This window comes from Ambystoma mexicanum, chromosome 4q, assembly GCF_040938575.1.
Source record: "Ambystoma mexicanum isolate Mex_15411 chromosome 4q, UKY_AmexF1_1, whole genome shotgun sequence".
Taxonomy (NCBI): domain Eukaryota; kingdom Metazoa; phylum Chordata; class Amphibia; order Caudata; family Ambystomatidae; genus Ambystoma; species Ambystoma mexicanum.
The window spans coordinates 526,546,495-526,563,738 of NC_090928.1; the positions used below are offsets into that span (position 1 = coordinate 526,546,495).

Sequence of the window (17,244 nt, forward strand, 5' to 3'; positions counted from 1 at the left end):
AATATTGCAAATATTGTAAAGAGACTTTCAATTTCTATTTTTTTGGTCAAAAAGCACTAAAAAATTTGAGTTGTTTTCGCCCAACGTGGGGTTCGCACCCACGACCCTGAGATTAAGAGTCTCATGCTCTACCGACTGAGCTAGCCGGGCTCTTTTGGAAGCCTATAGTTTTCTTCCCTATCCCTGCTCTGCCGCTTTCCACAGATAGGATGCTGTGTAATCATAGGCTCTGGTGGAGTTTGGAAAGAAAATACACATCAGCCAGAGGCAGAAATAGTCTAAGAAAGTATCAAACACAATTACCAGTCAATATCAGAACGCATTGAAGAATATCAGGAAATAGCCGATTAAACCTGTGTGGAAAAAAGTCTTATTTGTGTTTTCTCCACTTTATTTTATAGTAAGATGATGCATACTTTTTCTTTTACAGTGAATACATTAAGGTATGGTATTGCCCCATTACACATCATCTAGACATGCATTCATATATTGCATGTTAACAATGAAAATATTGCAAAGAGACTTTCAATTTCTATTTTTTTCGTCAAAAAGCACTAAAATTTTAGTTGTTTTCGCCCAACGTGGGGGGGAGATTAAGAGTCTCATGCTCTACTGACTGAGCTAGCCGGGCTCCTCTGGATGCCTATAGTTTTCTTCCCTATCCCTGCACTGCCGCTTTCCACAGATAGGATGCTGTGTAATCATAGGCTCTGGTGGAGTTTGGAAAGAAAATACACATCAGCCAGAGGCAGAAATAGTCTAAGAAAGTATCAAACACAATTACCAGTCAATATCAGAACGCATTGAAGAATATCAGGAAATAGCCGATTAAACCTGTGTGGGAAAAAGTCTTATTTGTGTTTTCTCCACTTTATTTTATAGTAAGATGATACATACTTTTTCTTTTACAGTGAATACATTAAGGTGTGGTATTGCCCCATTACACATCATCCAGACATGCATTCATATATTGCATGTTAACAATCAAAATATTGCAAATATTGTAAAGAGACTTTCAATTTCTATTTTTTTGGTCAAAAAGCACTAAAAAATTTTAGTTGTTTTCGCCCAACGTGGGGTTCGCACCCACGACCCTGAGATTAAGAGTCTCATGCTCTACCGACTGAGCTAGCCGGGCTCCTTTGGAAGCCTATAGTTTTCTTCCCTATCCCTGCTCTGCCGCTTTCCACAGATAGGATGCTGTGTAATCATAGGCTCTGGTGGAGTTTGGAAAGAAAATACACATCAGCCAGAGGCAGAAATAGTCTAAGAAAGTATCAAACACAATTACCAGTCAATATCAGAACGCATTGAAGAATATCAGGAAATAGCCGATTAAACCTGTGTGGAAAAAAGTCTTATTTGTGTTTTCTCCACTTTATTTTATAGTAAGATGATGCATACTTTTTCTTTTACAGTGAATACATTAAGGTATGGTATTGCCCCATTACACATCATCCAGACATGCATTCATATATTGCATGTTAACAATGAAAATATTGCAAAGAGACTTTCAATTTCTATTTTTTTGGTCAAAAAGCACTAAAATTTTAGTTGTTTTCGCCCAACGTGGGGCTCGAACCCACGACCCTGAGATTAAGAGTCTCATGCTCTACCGACTGAGCTAGCCGGGCACCTTTGGATGCCTATAGTTTTCTTCCCTATCCCTGCACTGCCGCTTTCCACAGATAGGATGCTGTGTAATCATAGGCTCTGGTGGAGTTTGGAAAGAAAATACACATCAGCAAGAGGCAGAAATAGTCTAAGAAAGTATCAAACACAATTACCAGTCAATATCAGAACGCATTGAAGAATATCAGGAAATAGCCGATTAAACCTGTGTGGAAAAAAGTCTTATTTGTGTTTTCTCCACTTTATTTTATAGTAAGATGATACATACTTTTTCTTTTACAGTGAATACATTAAGGTGTGGTATTGCCCCATTACACATCATCCAGACATGCATTCATATATTGCATGTTAACAATGAAAATATTGCAAAGAGACTTTCAATTTCTATTTTTTTGGTCAAAAAGCACTAAAATTTTAGTTGTTTTCGCCCAACGTGGGGCTCGAACCCACGACCCTGAAATTAAGAGTCTCATGCTCTACCGACTGAGCTAGCCGGGCACCGTTGGATGCCTATAGTTTTCTTCCCTATCCCTGCACTGCCGTTTTCCACAGATAGGATGTATTTTTTTTGTCAAAAAGCACTAGAAATTTAGTTGTTTTCACCCAACGTGGGGCTCGAACCAACGACCCTGAGATTAAGAGTCTCATGCTCTACCGACTGAGCTAGCCGGGCACCTTTGGATGCCTATAGTTTTCTTCCCTATCCCTGCACTGCCGTTTTCCACAGATAGGATGCTGTGTAATCATAGGCTCTGGTGGAGTTTGGAAAGAAAATACACATCAGCCATAGGCAGAAATAGTCTAAGAAAGTATCAAACACAATTACCAGTCAATATCAGAACGCATTGAAGAATATCAGGAAATAGCCGATTAAACCTGTGTGGAAAAAAGTCTTATTTGTGTTTTCTCCACTTTATTTTATAGTAAGATGATACATACTTTTTCTTTTACAGTGAATACATTAAGGTGTGGTATTGCCCCATTACACATCATCCAGACATGCATTCATATATTGCATGTTAACAATGAAAATATTGCAAAGAGACTTTCAATTTCTATTTTTTTGGTCAAAAAGCACTAAAATTTTAGTTGTTTTCGCCCAACGTGGGGCTCGAACCCACGACCCTGAAATTAAGAGTCTCATGCTCTACCGACTGAGCTAGTCGGGCACCGTTGGATGCCTATAGTTTTCTTCCCTATCCCTGCACTGCCGTTTTCCACAGATAGGATGTCTTTTTTTGGTCAAAAAGCACTAGAATTTTAGTTGTTTTCGCCCAACGTGGGGCTCGAACCAACGACCCTGAGATTAAGAGTCTCATGCTCTACCGACTGAGCTAGCTGGGCTCCTTTGGATGCCTATAGTTTTCTTCCCTATCCCTGCACTGCCGTTTTCCACAGATAGGATGCTGTGTAATCATAGGCTCTGGTGGAGTTTGGAAAGAAAATACACATCAGCCAGAGGCAGAAATAGTCTAAGAAAGTATCAAACACAATTACCAGTCAATATCAGAACGCATTGAAGAATATCAGGAAATAGCCGATTAAACCTGTGTGGAAAAAAGTCTTATTTGTGTTTTCTCCACTTTATTTTATAGTAAGATGATACATACTTTTTCTTTTACAGTGAAAACATTAAGGTGTGGTATTGCCCCATTACACATCATCCAGACATGCATTCATATATTGCATGTTAACAATGAAAATATTGCAAAGAGACTTTCAATTTCTATTTTTTTGGTCAAAAAGCACTACAATTTTAGTTGTTTTCGCCCAACGTGGGGCTCAAACCCACGACCCTGAGATTAAGAGTCTCATGCTCTACCGACTGAGCTAGCCGGGCACCTTCGGATGCCTATAGTTTTCTTCACTATCCCTGCACTGCCGCTTTCCACAGATAGGATGCTGTGTAATCATAGGCTCTGGTGGAGTTTGGAAAGAAAATACACATCAGCCAGAGGCAGAAATAGTCTAAGAAAGTATCAAACACAATTACCAGTCAATATCAGAACGCATTGAAGAATATCAGGAAATAGCCGATTAAACCTGTGTGGAAAAAAGTCTTATTTGTGTTTTCTCCACTTTATTTTATAGTAAGATGATGCATACTTTTTCTTTTACAGTGAATACATTAAGGTATGGTATTGCCCCATTACACATCATCCAGACATGCATTCATATATTGCATGTTAACAATGAAAATATTGCAAAGAGACTTTCAATTTCTATTTTTTTGGTCAAAAAGCACTAAAATTTTAGTTGTTTTCGCCCAACGTGGGGCTCGAACCCACGACCCTGAGATTAAGAGTCTCATGCTCTACCAACTGAGCTAGCCAGGCTCCTTTGGATGGCTATAGTTTTCTTCCCTATCCCTGCACTGCCGCTTTCCACAGATAGGATGCTGTGTAATCATAGGCTCTGGTGGAGTTTGGAAAGAAAATACACATCAGCCAGAGGCAGAAATAGTCTAAGAAAGTATCAAACACAATTACCAGTCAATATCAGAACGCATTGAAGAATATCAGGAAATAGCCGATTAAACCTGTGTGGAAAAAAGTCTTATTTGTGTTTTCTCCACTTTATTTTATAGTAAGATGATACATACTTTTTCTTTTACAGTGAATACATTAAGGTGTGGTATTGCCCCATTACACATCATCCAGACATGCATTCATATATTGCATGTTAACAATGAAAATATTGCAAATATTGTAAAGAGACTTTCAATTTCTATTTTTTTGGTCAAAAAGCACTAAAATTTTAGTTGCTTTCACCCAACGTGGGGCTAGAACCCACGACCCTGAGATTAAGAGTCACATGCTCTACCGACTGAGCTAGCCGGGCTCCTTTGGATGCCTATAGTTTTCTTCCCTATCCCTGCACTGCCGTTTTCCACAGATAGGATGTATTTTTTTAGTCAAAAAGCACTAGAATTTTAGTTGTTTTCACCCAATGTGGGGCTCGAACCAACGACCCTGAGATTAAGAGTCTCATGCTCTACCGACTGAGCTAGCCGGGCTCCTTTGGATGCCTATAGTTTTCTTCCCTATCCCTGCACTGCCGTTTTCCACAGATAGGATGCTGTGTAATCATAGGCTCTGGTGGAGTTTGGAAAGAAAATACACATCAGCCATAGGCAGAAATAGTCTAAGAAAGTATCAAACACAATTACCAGTCAATATCAGAACGCATTGAAGAATATCAGGAAATAGCCGATTAAACCTGTGTGGAAAAAAGTCTTATTTGTGTTTTCTCCACTTTATTTTATAGTAAGATGATACATACTTTTTCTTTTACAGTGAATACATTAAGGTGTGGTATTGCCCCATTACACATCATCCAGACATGCATTCATATATTGCATGTTAACAATGAAAATATTGCAAAGAGACTTTCAATTTCTATTTTTTTGGTCAAAAAGCACTAAAATTTTAGTTGTTTTCGCCCAACGTGGGGCTCGAACCCACGACCCTGAAATTAAGAGTCTCATGCTCTACCGACTGAGCTAGCCGGGCACCGTTGGATGCCTATAGTTTTCTTCCCTATCCCTGCACTGCCGTTTTCCACAGATAGGATGTATTTTTTTGGTCAAAAAGCACTAGAATTTTAGTTGTTTTCGCCCAACATGGGGCTCGAACCAACGACCCTGAGATTAAGAGTCTCATGCTCTACCGACTGAGCTAGCCGGGCTCCTTTGGATGCCTATAGTTTTCTTCCCTATCCCTGCACTGCCGTTTTCCACAGATAGGATGCTGTGTAATCATAGGCTCTGGTGGAGTTTGGAAAGAAAATACACATCAGCCAGAGGCAGAAATAGTCTAAGAAAGTATCAAACACAATTACCAGTCAATATCAGAACGCATTGAAGAATATCAGGAAATAGCCGATTAAACCTGTGTGGAAAAAAGTCTTATTTGTGTTTTCTCCACTTTATTTTATAGTAAGATGATACATACTTTTTCTTTTACAGTGAAAACATTAAGGTGTGGTATTGCCCCATTACACATCATCCAGACATGCATTCATATATTGCATGTTAACAATGAAAATATTGCAAAGAGACTTTCAATTTCTATTTTTTTGGTCAAAAAGCACTACAATTTTAGTTGTTTTCGCCCAACGTGGGGCTCAAACCCACGACCCTGAGATTAAGAGTCTCATGCTCTACCGACTGAGCTAGCCGGGCACCTTCGGATGCCTATAGTTTTCTTCACTATCCCTGCACTGCCGCTTTCCACAGATAGGATGCTGTGTAATCATAGGCTCTGGTGGAGTTTGGAAAGAAAATACACATCAGCCAGAGGCAGAAATAGTCTAAGAAAGTATCAAACACAATTACCAGTCAATATCAGAACGCATTGAAGAATATCAGGAAATAGCCGATTAAACCTGTGTGGGAAAAAGTCTTATTTGTGTTTTCTCCACTTTATTTTATAGTAAGATGATACATACTTTTTCTTTTACAGTGAATACATTAAGGTGTGGTATTGCCCCATTACACATCATCCAGACATGCATTCATATATTGCATGTTAACAATCAAAATATTGCAAATATTGTAAAGAGACTTTCAATTTCTATTTTTTTGGTCAAAAAGCACTAAAAAATTTTAGTTGTTTTCGCCCAACGTGGGGTTCGCACCCACGACCCTGAGATTAAGAGTCTCATGCTCTACCGACTGAGCTAGCCGGGCTCCTTTGGAGGCCTATAGTTTTCTTCCCTATCCCTGCTCTGCCGCTTTCCACAGATAGGATGCTGTGTAATCATAGGCTCTGGTGGAGTTTGGAAAGAAAATACACATCAGCCAGAGGCAGAAATAGTCTAAGAAAGTATCAAACACAATTACCAGTCAATATCAGAACGCATTGAAGAATATCAGGAAATAGCCGATTAAACCTGTGTGGAAAAAAGTCTTATTTGTGTTTTCTCCACTTTATTTTATAGTAAGATGATGCATACTTTTACTTTTACAGTGAATACATTAAGGTATGGTATTGCCCCATTACACATCATCCAGACATGCATTCATATATTGCATGTTAACAATGAAAATATTGCAAAGAGACTTTCAATTTCTATTTTTTTGGTCAAAAAGCACTAAAATTTTAGTTGTTTTCGCCCAACGTGGGGCTCGAACCCACGACCCTGAGATTAAGAGTCTCATGCTCTACTGACTGAGCTAGCCGGGCTCCTCTGGATGCCTATAGTTTTCTTCCCTATCCCTGCACTGCCGCTTTCCACAGATAGGATGCTGTGTAATCATAGGCTCTGGTGGAGTTTGGAAAGAAAATACACATCAGCCAGAGGCAGAAATAGTCTAAGAAAGTATCAAACACAATTACCAGTCAATATCAGAACGCATTGAAGAATATCAGGAAATAGCCGATTAAACCTGTGTGGGAAAAAGTCTTATTTGTGTTTTCTCCACTTTATTTTATAGTAAGATGATACATACTTTTTCTTTTACAGTGAATACATTAAGGTGTGGTATTGCCCCATTACACATCATCCAGACATGCATTCCTATATTGCATGTTAACAATCAAAATATTGCAAATATTGTAAAGAGACTTTCAATTTCTATTTTTTTGGTCAAAAAGCACTAAAAAATTTTAGTTGTTTTCGCCCAACGTGGGGTTCGCACCCACGACCCTGAGATTAAGAGTCTCATGCTCTACCGACTGAGCTAGCCGGGCTCCTTTGGGGGCCTATAGTTTTCTTCCCTATCCCTGCTCTGCCGCTTTCCACAGATAGGATGCTGTGTAATCATAGGCTCTGGTGGAGTTTGGAAAGAAAATACACATCAGCCAGAGGCAGAAATAGTCTAAGAAAGTATCAAACACAATTACCAGTCAATATCAGAACGCATTGAAGAATATCAGGAAATAGCCGATTAAACCTGTGTGGAAAAAAGTCTTATTTGTGTTTTCTCCACTTTATTTTATAGTAAGATGATGCATACTTTTTCTTTTACAGTGAATACATTAAGGTATGGTATTGCCCCATTACACATCATCCAGACATGCATTCATATATTGCATGTTAACAATGAAAATATTGCAAAGAGACTTTCAATTTCTATTTTTTTGGTCAAAAAGCACTAAAATTTTAGTTGTTTTCGTCCAACGTGGGGCTCGAACCCACGACCCTGAGATTAAGAGTCTCATGCTCTACCGACTGAGCTAGCCGGGCTCCTTTGGATGCCTATAGTTTTCTTCCCTATCCCTGCACTGCCGCTTTCCACAGATAGGATGCTGTGTAATCATAGGCTCTGGTGGAGTTTGGAAAGAAAATACACATCAGCCAGAGGCAGAAATAGTCTAAGAAAGTATCAAACACAATTACCAGTCAATATCAGAACGCATTGAAGAATATCAGGAAATAGCCGATTAAACCTGTGTGGAAAAAAGTCTTATTTGTGTTTTCTCCACTTTATTTTATAGTAAGATGATACATACTTTTTCTTTTACAGTGAATACATTAAGGTGTGGTATTGCCCCATTACACATCATCCAGACATGCATTCATATATTGCATGTTAACAATGAAAATATTGCAAAGAGACTTTCAATTTCTATTTTTTTGGTCAAAAAGCACTAAAATTTTAGTTGTTTTCGCCCAACGTGGGGCTCGAACCCACGACCCTGAAATTAAGAGTCTCATGCTCTACCGACTGAGCTAGCTGGGCACGTTGGATGCCTATAGTTTTCTTCCCTATCCCTGCACTGCCGTTTTCCACAGATAGGATGTATTTTTTTGGTCAAAAAGCACTAGAATTTTAGTTGTTTTCGCCCAACGTGGGGCTCGAACCAACGACCCTGAGATGAAGAGTCTCATGCTCTACCGACTGAGCTAGCCGGGCTCCTTTGGATGCCTATAGTTTTCTTCCCTATCCCTGCACTGCCGTTTTCCACAGATAGGATGCTGTGTAATCATAGGCTCTGGTGGAGTTTGGAAAGAAAATACACATCAGCCAGAGGCAGAAATAGTCTAAGAAAGTATCAAACACAATTACCAGTCAATATCAGAACGCATTGAAGAATATCAGGAAATAGCCGATTAAACCTGTGTGGAAAAAAGTCTTATTTGTGTTTTCTCCACTTTATTTTATAGTAAGATGATACATACTTTTTCTTTTACAGTGAATACATTAAGGTGTGGTATTGCCCCATTACACATCATCCAGACATGGATTCATATATTGCATGTTAACAATCAAAATATTGCAAATATTGTAAAGAGACTTTCAATTTCTATTTTATTGGTCAAAAAGCATTAAAATTTTAGGTGTTTTCGCCCAACGTGGGGCTCGCACCCACGACCCTGAGATTAAGAGTCTCATGCTCTACCGACTGAGCTAGCCGGGCTCCTTTGGATGCCTATAGTTTTCTTCCCTATCCCTGCACTGCCGTTTTCCACAGATAGGATGTATTTTTTTGGTCAAAAAGCACTACAATTTTAGTTGTTTTCGCCCAACGTGGGGCTCGAACCCACGACCCTGAGATTAAGAGTATTTTTTTGGTCAAAAAGTACTACAATTTTAGTTGTTTTCACCCAACGTGGGGCTCGAACCCACGACCCTGAGATTAAGAGTCTCATGCTCTACCGACTGAGCTAGCCGGGCTTGTTTGGATGCCTATAGTTTTCTTCCCTATCCCTGCACTGCCGTTTTCCACAGTTTTTTGGTCAAAAAGCACTACAATTTTAGTTGTTTTCGCCCAACGTGGGGCTCGAACCCACGACCCTGAGATTAAGAGTTTCATGCTCTACCGACTGAGCTAGCCGGGCTCCTTTGGATGCTTATAGTTTTCTTCCCTATCCCTGCACTGCCGTTTTCCACAGATAGGATGCTGTGTAATCATAGGCTCTGGTGGAGTTTGGAAAGAAAATACACATCAGCCAGAGGCAGAAATGGTCTAAGAAAGTATCAAACACAATTACCAGTCAATATCAGAACGCATTGAAGAATATCAGGAAATAGCCGATTAAACCTGTGTGGAAAAAAGTCTTATTTGTGTTTTCTCCACTTTATTTTATAGTAAGATGATACATACTTTTTCTTTTACCGTGAATACATTAAGGTGTGGTATTGCCCCATTACACATCATCCAGACATGCATTCATATATTGCATGTTAACAATCAAAATATTGCAAATATTGTAAAGAGACTTTCAATTTCTATTTTTTTGGTCAAAAAGCACTAAAATTTTAGTTGTTTTCACCCAACATGGGGCTCAAACCCACGACCCTGAGATTAAGAGTCTCATGCTCTACCGACTGAGCTAGCCGGGCTCCTTTGGATTCTTATAGTTTTCTTCCCTATCCCTGCACTGCCGTTTTCCACAGATAGGATGTATTTTTTTGGTCAAAAAGTACTACAATTTTAGTTGTTTTTGCCCAACGTGGGGCTCGAACCCACGACCCTGAGATTAAGAGTCTCATGCTCTACCGACTGAGCAAGCCGGGCTCCTTTGGATGCTTATAGTTTTCTTCCCTATCCCTGCACTGCCGTTTTCCACAGATAGGATGCTGTGTAATCATAGGCTCTGGTGGAGTTTGGAAAGAAAATACACATCAGCCAGAGGCAGAAATAGTCTAAGAAAGTATCAAACACAATTACCAGTCAATATCAGAACGCATTGAAGAATATCAGGAAATAGTCGATTAAACCTGTGTGGAAAAAAGTCTTATTTGTGTTTTCTCCACTTTATTTTATAGTAAGATGATACATACTTTTTCTTTTACAGTGAATACATTAAGGTGTGGTATTGCCCCATTACACATCATCCAGACATGCATTCATATATTGCATGTTAACAATCAAAATATTGCAAATATTGTAAAGAGACTTTCAATTTCTATTTTTTTGGTCAAAAAGCACTGAAATTTTAGTTGTTTTCGCCCAACGTGGGGCTCGAACCCACGACCATGAGATTATGAGTCTCATGCTCTACCGACTGAGCTAGCCGGGATCCTTTGGATGCCTATAGTTTTCTTCCCTATCCCTGCACTGCCGTTTTCCACAGATAGGATGCTGTGTAATCATAGGCTCTGGTGGAGTTTGGAAAGAAAATACACATCAGCCAGAGGCAGAAATAGTCTAAGAAAGTATCAAACACAATTACCAGTCAATATCAGAACGCATTGAAGAATATCAGGAAATAGCCGATTAAACCTGTGTGGAAAAAAGTCTTATTTGTGTTTTCTCCACTTTATTTTATAGTAAGATGATGCATACTTTTACTTTTACAGTGAATACATTAAGGTATGGTATTGCCCCATTACACATCATCCAGACATGCATTCATATATTGCATGTTAACAATGAAAATATTGCAAAGAGACTTTCAATTTCTATTTTTTTGGTCAAAAAGCACTAAAATTTTAGTTGTTTTCGCCCAACGTGGGGCTCGAACCCACGACCCTGAGATTAAGAGTCTCATGCTCTACTGACTGAGCTAGCCGGGCTCCTCTGGATGCCTATAGTTTTCTTCCCTATCCCTGCACTGCCGCTTTCCACAGATAGGATGCTGTGTAATCATAGGCTCTGGTGGAGTTTGGAAAGAAAATACACATCAGCCAGAGGCAGAAATAGTCTAAGAAAGTATCAAACACAATTACCAGTCAATATCAGAACGCATTGAAGAATATCAGGAAATAGCCGATTAAACCTGTGTGGGAAAAAGTCTTATTTGTGTTTTCTCCACTTTATTTTATAGTAAGATGATACATACTTTTTCTTTTACAGTGAATACATTAAGGTGTGGTATTGCCCCATTACACATCATCCAGACATGCATTCCTATATTGCATGTTAACAATCAAAATATTGCAAATATTGTAAAGAGACTTTCAATTTCTATTTTTTTGGTCAAAAAGCACTAAAAAATTTTAGTTGTTTTCGCCCAACGTGGGGTTCGCACCCACGACCCTGAGATTAAGAGTCTCATGCTCTACCGACTGAGCTAGCCGGGCTCCTTTGGGGGCCTATAGTTTTCTTCCCTATCCCTGCTCTGCCGCTTTCCACAGATAGGATGCTGTGTAATCATAGGCTCTGGTGGAGTTTGGAAAGAAAATACACATCAGCCAGAGGCAGAAATAGTCTAAGAAAGTATCAAACACAATTACCAGTCAATATCAGAACGCATTGAAGAATATCAGGAAATAGCCGATTAAACCTGTGTGGAAAAAAGTCTTATTTGTGTTTTCTCCACTTTATTTTATAGTAAGATGATGCATACTTTTTCTTTTACAGTGAATACATTAAGGTATGGTATTGCCCCATTACACATCATCCAGACATGCATTCATATATTGCATGTTAACAATGAAAATATTGCAAAGAGACTTTCAATTTCTATTTTTTTGGTCAAAAAGCACTAAAATTTTAGTTGTTTTCGTCCAACGTGGGGCTCGAACCCACGACCCTGAGATTAAGAGTCTCATGCTCTACCGACTGAGCTAGCCGGGCTCCTTTGGATGCCTATAGTTTTCTTCCCTATCCCTGCACTGCCGCTTTCCACAGATAGGATGCTGTGTAATCATAGGCTCTGGTGGAGTTTGGAAAGAAAATACACATCAGCCAGAGGCAGAAATAGTCTAAGAAAGTATCAAACACAATTACCAGTCAATATCAGAACGCATTGAAGAATATCAGGAAATAGCCGATTAAACCTGTGTGGAAAAAAGTCTTATTTGTGTTTTCTCCACTTTATTTTATAGTAAGATGATACATACTTTTTCTTTTACAGTGAATACATTAAGGTGTGGTATTGCCCCATTACACATCATCCAGACATGCATTCATATATTGCATGTTAACAATGAAAATATTGCAAAGAGACTTTCAATTTCTATTTTTTTGGTCAAAAAGCACTAAAATTTTAGTTGTTTTCGCCCAACGTGGGGCTCGAACCCACGACCCTGAAATTAAGAGTCTCATGCTCTACCGACTGAGCTAGCTGGGCACGTTGGATGCCTATAGTTTTCTTCCCTATCCCTGCACTGCCGTTTTCCACAGATAGGATGTATTTTTTTGGTCAAAAAGCACTAGAATTTTAGTTGTTTTCGCCCAACGTGGGGCTCGAACCAACGACCCTGAGATGAAGAGTCTCATGCTCTACCGACTGAGCTAGCCGGGCTCCTTTGGATGCCTATAGTTTTCTTCCCTATCCCTGCACTGCCGTTTTCCACAGATAGGATGCTGTGTAATCATAGGCTCTGGTGGAGTTTGGAAAGAAAATACACATCAGCCAGAGGCAGAAATAGTCTAAGAAAGTATCAAACACAATTACCAGTCAATATCAGAACGCATTGAAGAATATCAGGAAATAGCCGATTAAACCTGTGTGGAAAAAAGTCTTATTTGTGTTTTCTCCACTTTATTTTATAGTAAGATGATACATACTTTTTCTTTTACAGTGAATACATTAAGGTGTGGTATTGCCCCATTACACATCATCCAGACATGGATTCATATATTGCATGTTAACAATCAAAATATTGCAAATATTGTAAAGAGACTTTCAATTTCTATTTTATTGGTCAAAAAGCATTAAAATTTTAGGTGTTTTCGCCCAACGTGGGGCTCGCACCCACGACCCTGAGATTAAGAGTCTCATGCTCTACCGACTGAGCTAGCCGGGCTCCTTTGGATGCCTATAGTTTTCTTCCCTATCCCTGCACTGCCGTTTTCCACAGATAGGATGTATTTTTTTGGTCAAAAAGCACTACAATTTTAGTTGTTTTCGCCCAACGTGGGGCTCGAACCCACGACCCTGAGATTAAGAGTATTTTTTTGGTCAAAAAGTACTACAATTTTAGTTGTTTTCACCCAACGTGGGGCTCGAACCCACGACCCTGAGATTAAGAGTCTCATGCTCTACCGACTGAGCTAGCCGGGCTCGTTTGGATGCCTATAGTTTTCTTCCCTATCCCTGCACTGCCGTTTTCCACAGTTTTTTGGTCAAAAAGCACTACAATTTTAGTTGTTTTCGCCCAACGTGGGGCTCGAACCCACGACCCTGAGATTAAGAGTTTCATGCTCTACCGACTGAGCTAGCCGGGCTCCTTTGGATGCTTATAGTTTTCTTCCCTATCCCTGCACTGCCGTTTTCCACAGATAGGATGCTGTGTAATCATAGGCTCTGGTGGAGTTTGGAAAGAAAATACACATCAGCCAGAGGCAGAAATGGTCTAAGAAAGTATCAAACACAATTACCAGTCAATATCAGAACGCATTGAAGAATATCAGGAAATAGCCGATTAAACCTGTGTGGAAAAAAGTCTTATTTGTGTTTTCTCCACTTTATTTTATAGTAAGATGATACATACTTTTTCTTTTACCGTGAATACATTAAGGTGTGGTATTGCCCCATTACACATCATCCAGACATGCATTCATATATTGCATGTTAACGATCAAAATATTGCAAATATTGTAAAGAGACTTTCAATTTCTATTTTTTTGGTCAAAAAGCACTAAAATTTTAGTTGTTTTCACCCAACATGGGGCTCAAACCCACGACCCTGAGATTAAGAGTCTCATGCTCTACCGACTGAGCTAGCCGGGCTCCTTTGGATTCTTATAGTTTTCTTCCCTATCCCTGCACTGCCGTTTTCCACAGATAGGATGTATTTTTTTGGTCAAAAAGTACTACAATTTTAGTTGTTTTTGCCCAACGTGGGGCTCGAACCCACGACCCTGAGATTAAGAGTCTCATGCTCTACCGACTGAGCAAGCCGGGCTCCTTTGGATGCTTATAGTTTTCTTCCCTATCCCTGCACTGCCGTTTTCCACAGATAGGATGCTGTGTAATCATAGGCTCTGGTGGAGTTTGGAAAGAAAATACACATCAGCCAGAGGCAGAAATAGTCTAAGAAAGTATCAAACACAATTACCAGTCAATATCAGAACGCATTGAAGAATATCAGGAAATAGTCGATTAAACCTGTGTGGAAAAAAGTCTTATTTGTGTTTTCTCCACTTTATTTTATAGTAAGATGATACATACTTTTTCTTTTACAGTGAATACATTAAGGTGTGGTATTGCCCCATTACACATCATCCAGACATGCATTCATATATTGCATGTTAACAATCAAAATATTGCAAATATTGTAAAGAGACTTTCAATTTCTATTTTTTTGGTCAAAAAGCACTGAAATTTTAGTTGTTTTCGCCCAACGTGGGGCTCGAACCCACGACCATGAGATTATGAGTCTCATGCTCTACCGACTGAGCTAGCCGGGATCCTTTGGATGCCTATAGTTTTCTTCCCTATCCCTGCACTGCCGTTTTCCACAGATAGGATGCTGTGTAATCATAGGCTCTGGTGGAGTTTGGAAAGAAAATACACATCAGCCAGAGGCAGAAATAGTCTAAGAAAGTATCAAACACAATTACTAGTCAATATCAGAACGCATTGAAGAATATCAGGAAATAGCCGATTAAACCTGTGTGGAAAAAAGTCTTATTTGTGTTTTCTCCACTTTATTTTATAGTAAGATGATACATACTTTTTCTTTTACAGTGAATACATTAAGGTGTGGTATTGCCCCATTACACATCATCCAGACATGCATTCATATATTGCATGTTAACAATGAAAATATTGCAAATATTGTAAAGAGACTTTCAATTTCTATTTTTTTGGTCAAAAAGCACTAAAATTTTAGTTGTTTTCGCCCAACGTTTTGTTCCCTATCCCTGCACTGCCGCTTTCCACAGATAGGATGTATTTTTTTGGTCAAAAAGCACTACAATTTTTGTTGTTTTCGCCCAACGTGGGGCTCGAACCCACGACCATGAGATTATGAGTCTCATGCTCTACCGACTGAGCTAGCCGGGATCCTTTGGATGCCTATAGTTTTCTTCCCTATCCCTGCTCTGCCGCTTTCCACAGATAGGATGCTGTGTAATCATAGGCTCTGGTGGAGTTTGGAAAGAAAATACACATCAGCCAGAGGCAGAAATAGTCTAAGAAAGTATCAAACACAATTACCAGTCAATATCAGAACGCATTGAAGAATATCAGGAAATAGCCGATTAAACCTGTGTGGAAAAAAGTCTTATTTGTGTTTTCTCCACTTTATTTTATAGTAAGATGATGCATACTTTTTCTTTTACAGTGAATACATTAAGGTATGGTATTGCCCCATTACACATCATCCAGACATGCATTCATATATTGCATGTTAACAATGAAAATATTGCAAAGAGACTTTCAATTTCTATTTTTTTGGTCAAAAAGCACTAAAATTTTAGTTGTTTTCGTCCAACGTGGGGCTCGAACCCACGACCCTGAGATTAAGAGTCTCATGCTCTACCGACTGAGCTAGCCGGGCTCCTTTGGATGCCTATAGTTTTCTTCCCTATCCCTGCACTGCCGCTTTCCACAGATAGGATGCTGTGTAATCATAGGCTCTGGTGGAGTTTGGAAAGAAAATACACATCAGCCAGAGGCAGAAATAGTCTAAGAAAGTATCAAACACAATTACCAGTCAATATCAGAACGCATTGAAGAATATCAGGAAATAGCCGATTAAACCTGTGTGGAAAAAAGTCTTATTTGTGTTTTCTCCACTTTATTTTATAGTAAGATGATACATACTTTTTCTTTTACAGTGAATACATTAAGGTGTGGTATTGCCCCATTACACATCATCCAGACATGCATTCATATATTGCATGTTAACAATGAAAATATTGCAAAGAGACTTTCAATTTCTATTTTTTTGGTCAAAAAGCACTAAAATTTTAGTTGTTTTCGCCCAACGTGGGGCTCGAACCCACGACCCTGAAATTAAGAGTCTCATGCTCTACCGACTGAGCTAGCTGGGCACGTTGGATGCCTATAGTTTTCTTCCCTATCCCTGCACTGCCGTTTTCCACAGATAGGATGTATTTTTTTGGTCAAAAAGCACTAGAATTTTAGTTGTTTTCGCCCAACGTGGGGCTCGAACCAACGACCCTGAGATGAAGAGTCTCATGCTCTACCGACTGAGCTAGCCGGGCTCCTTTGGATGCCTATAGTTTTCTTCCCTATCCCTGCACTGCCGTTTTCCACAGATAGGATGCTGTGTAATCATAGGCTCTGGTGGAGTTTGGAAAGAAAATACACATCAGCCAGAGGCAGAAATAGTCTAAGAAAGTATCAAACACAATTACCAGTCAATATCAGAACGCATTGAAGAATATCAGGAAATAGCCGATTAAACCTGTGTGGAAAAAAGTCTTATTTGTGTTTTCTCCACTTTATTTTATAGTAAGATGATACATACTTTTTCTTTTACAGTGAATACATTAAGGTGTGGTATTGCCCCATTACACATCATCCAGACATGGATTCATATATTGCATGTTAACAATCAAAATATTGCAAATATTGTAAAGAGACTTTCAATTTCTATTTTATTGGTCAAAAAGCATTAAAATTTTAGGTGTTTTCGCCCAACGTGGGGCTCGCACCCACGACCCTGAGATTAAGAGTCTCATGCTCTACCGACTGAGCTAGCCGGGCTCCTTTGGATGCCTATAGTTTTCTTCCCTATCCCTGCACTGCCGTTTTCCACAGATAGGATGTATTTTTTTGGTCAAAAAGCACTACAATTTT

The 17,244-nt window shown here is 39.2% G+C and overlaps 4 non-coding genes across 4 annotated transcripts; all 4 read right to left on the reverse strand.

Moving 5' to 3' along the window:
- Positions 1-1,561: 1,561 nt before the first annotated feature.
- TRNAK-CUU (transfer RNA lysine (anticodon CUU)) lies at positions 1,562-1,634 on the reverse strand. The gene has a single exon. It is a non-coding gene; the product is annotated as a tRNA-Lys (tRNA).
- Positions 1,635-10,529: 8,895 nt separating this feature from the next.
- TRNAM-CAU (transfer RNA methionine (anticodon CAU)) lies at positions 10,530-10,602 on the reverse strand. Its single transcript has one exon. It is a non-coding gene; the product is annotated as a tRNA-Met (tRNA).
- A 4,207-nt stretch (positions 10,603-14,809) lies between these two features.
- Positions 14,810-14,882, reverse strand: TRNAM-CAU (transfer RNA methionine (anticodon CAU)). The gene has a single exon. It is a non-coding gene; the product is annotated as a tRNA-Met (tRNA).
- A 525-nt stretch (positions 14,883-15,407) lies between these two features.
- Positions 15,408-15,480, reverse strand: TRNAM-CAU (transfer RNA methionine (anticodon CAU)). Its single transcript has one exon. It is a non-coding gene; the product is annotated as a tRNA-Met (tRNA).
- Positions 15,481-17,244: the final 1,764 nt, after the last annotated feature.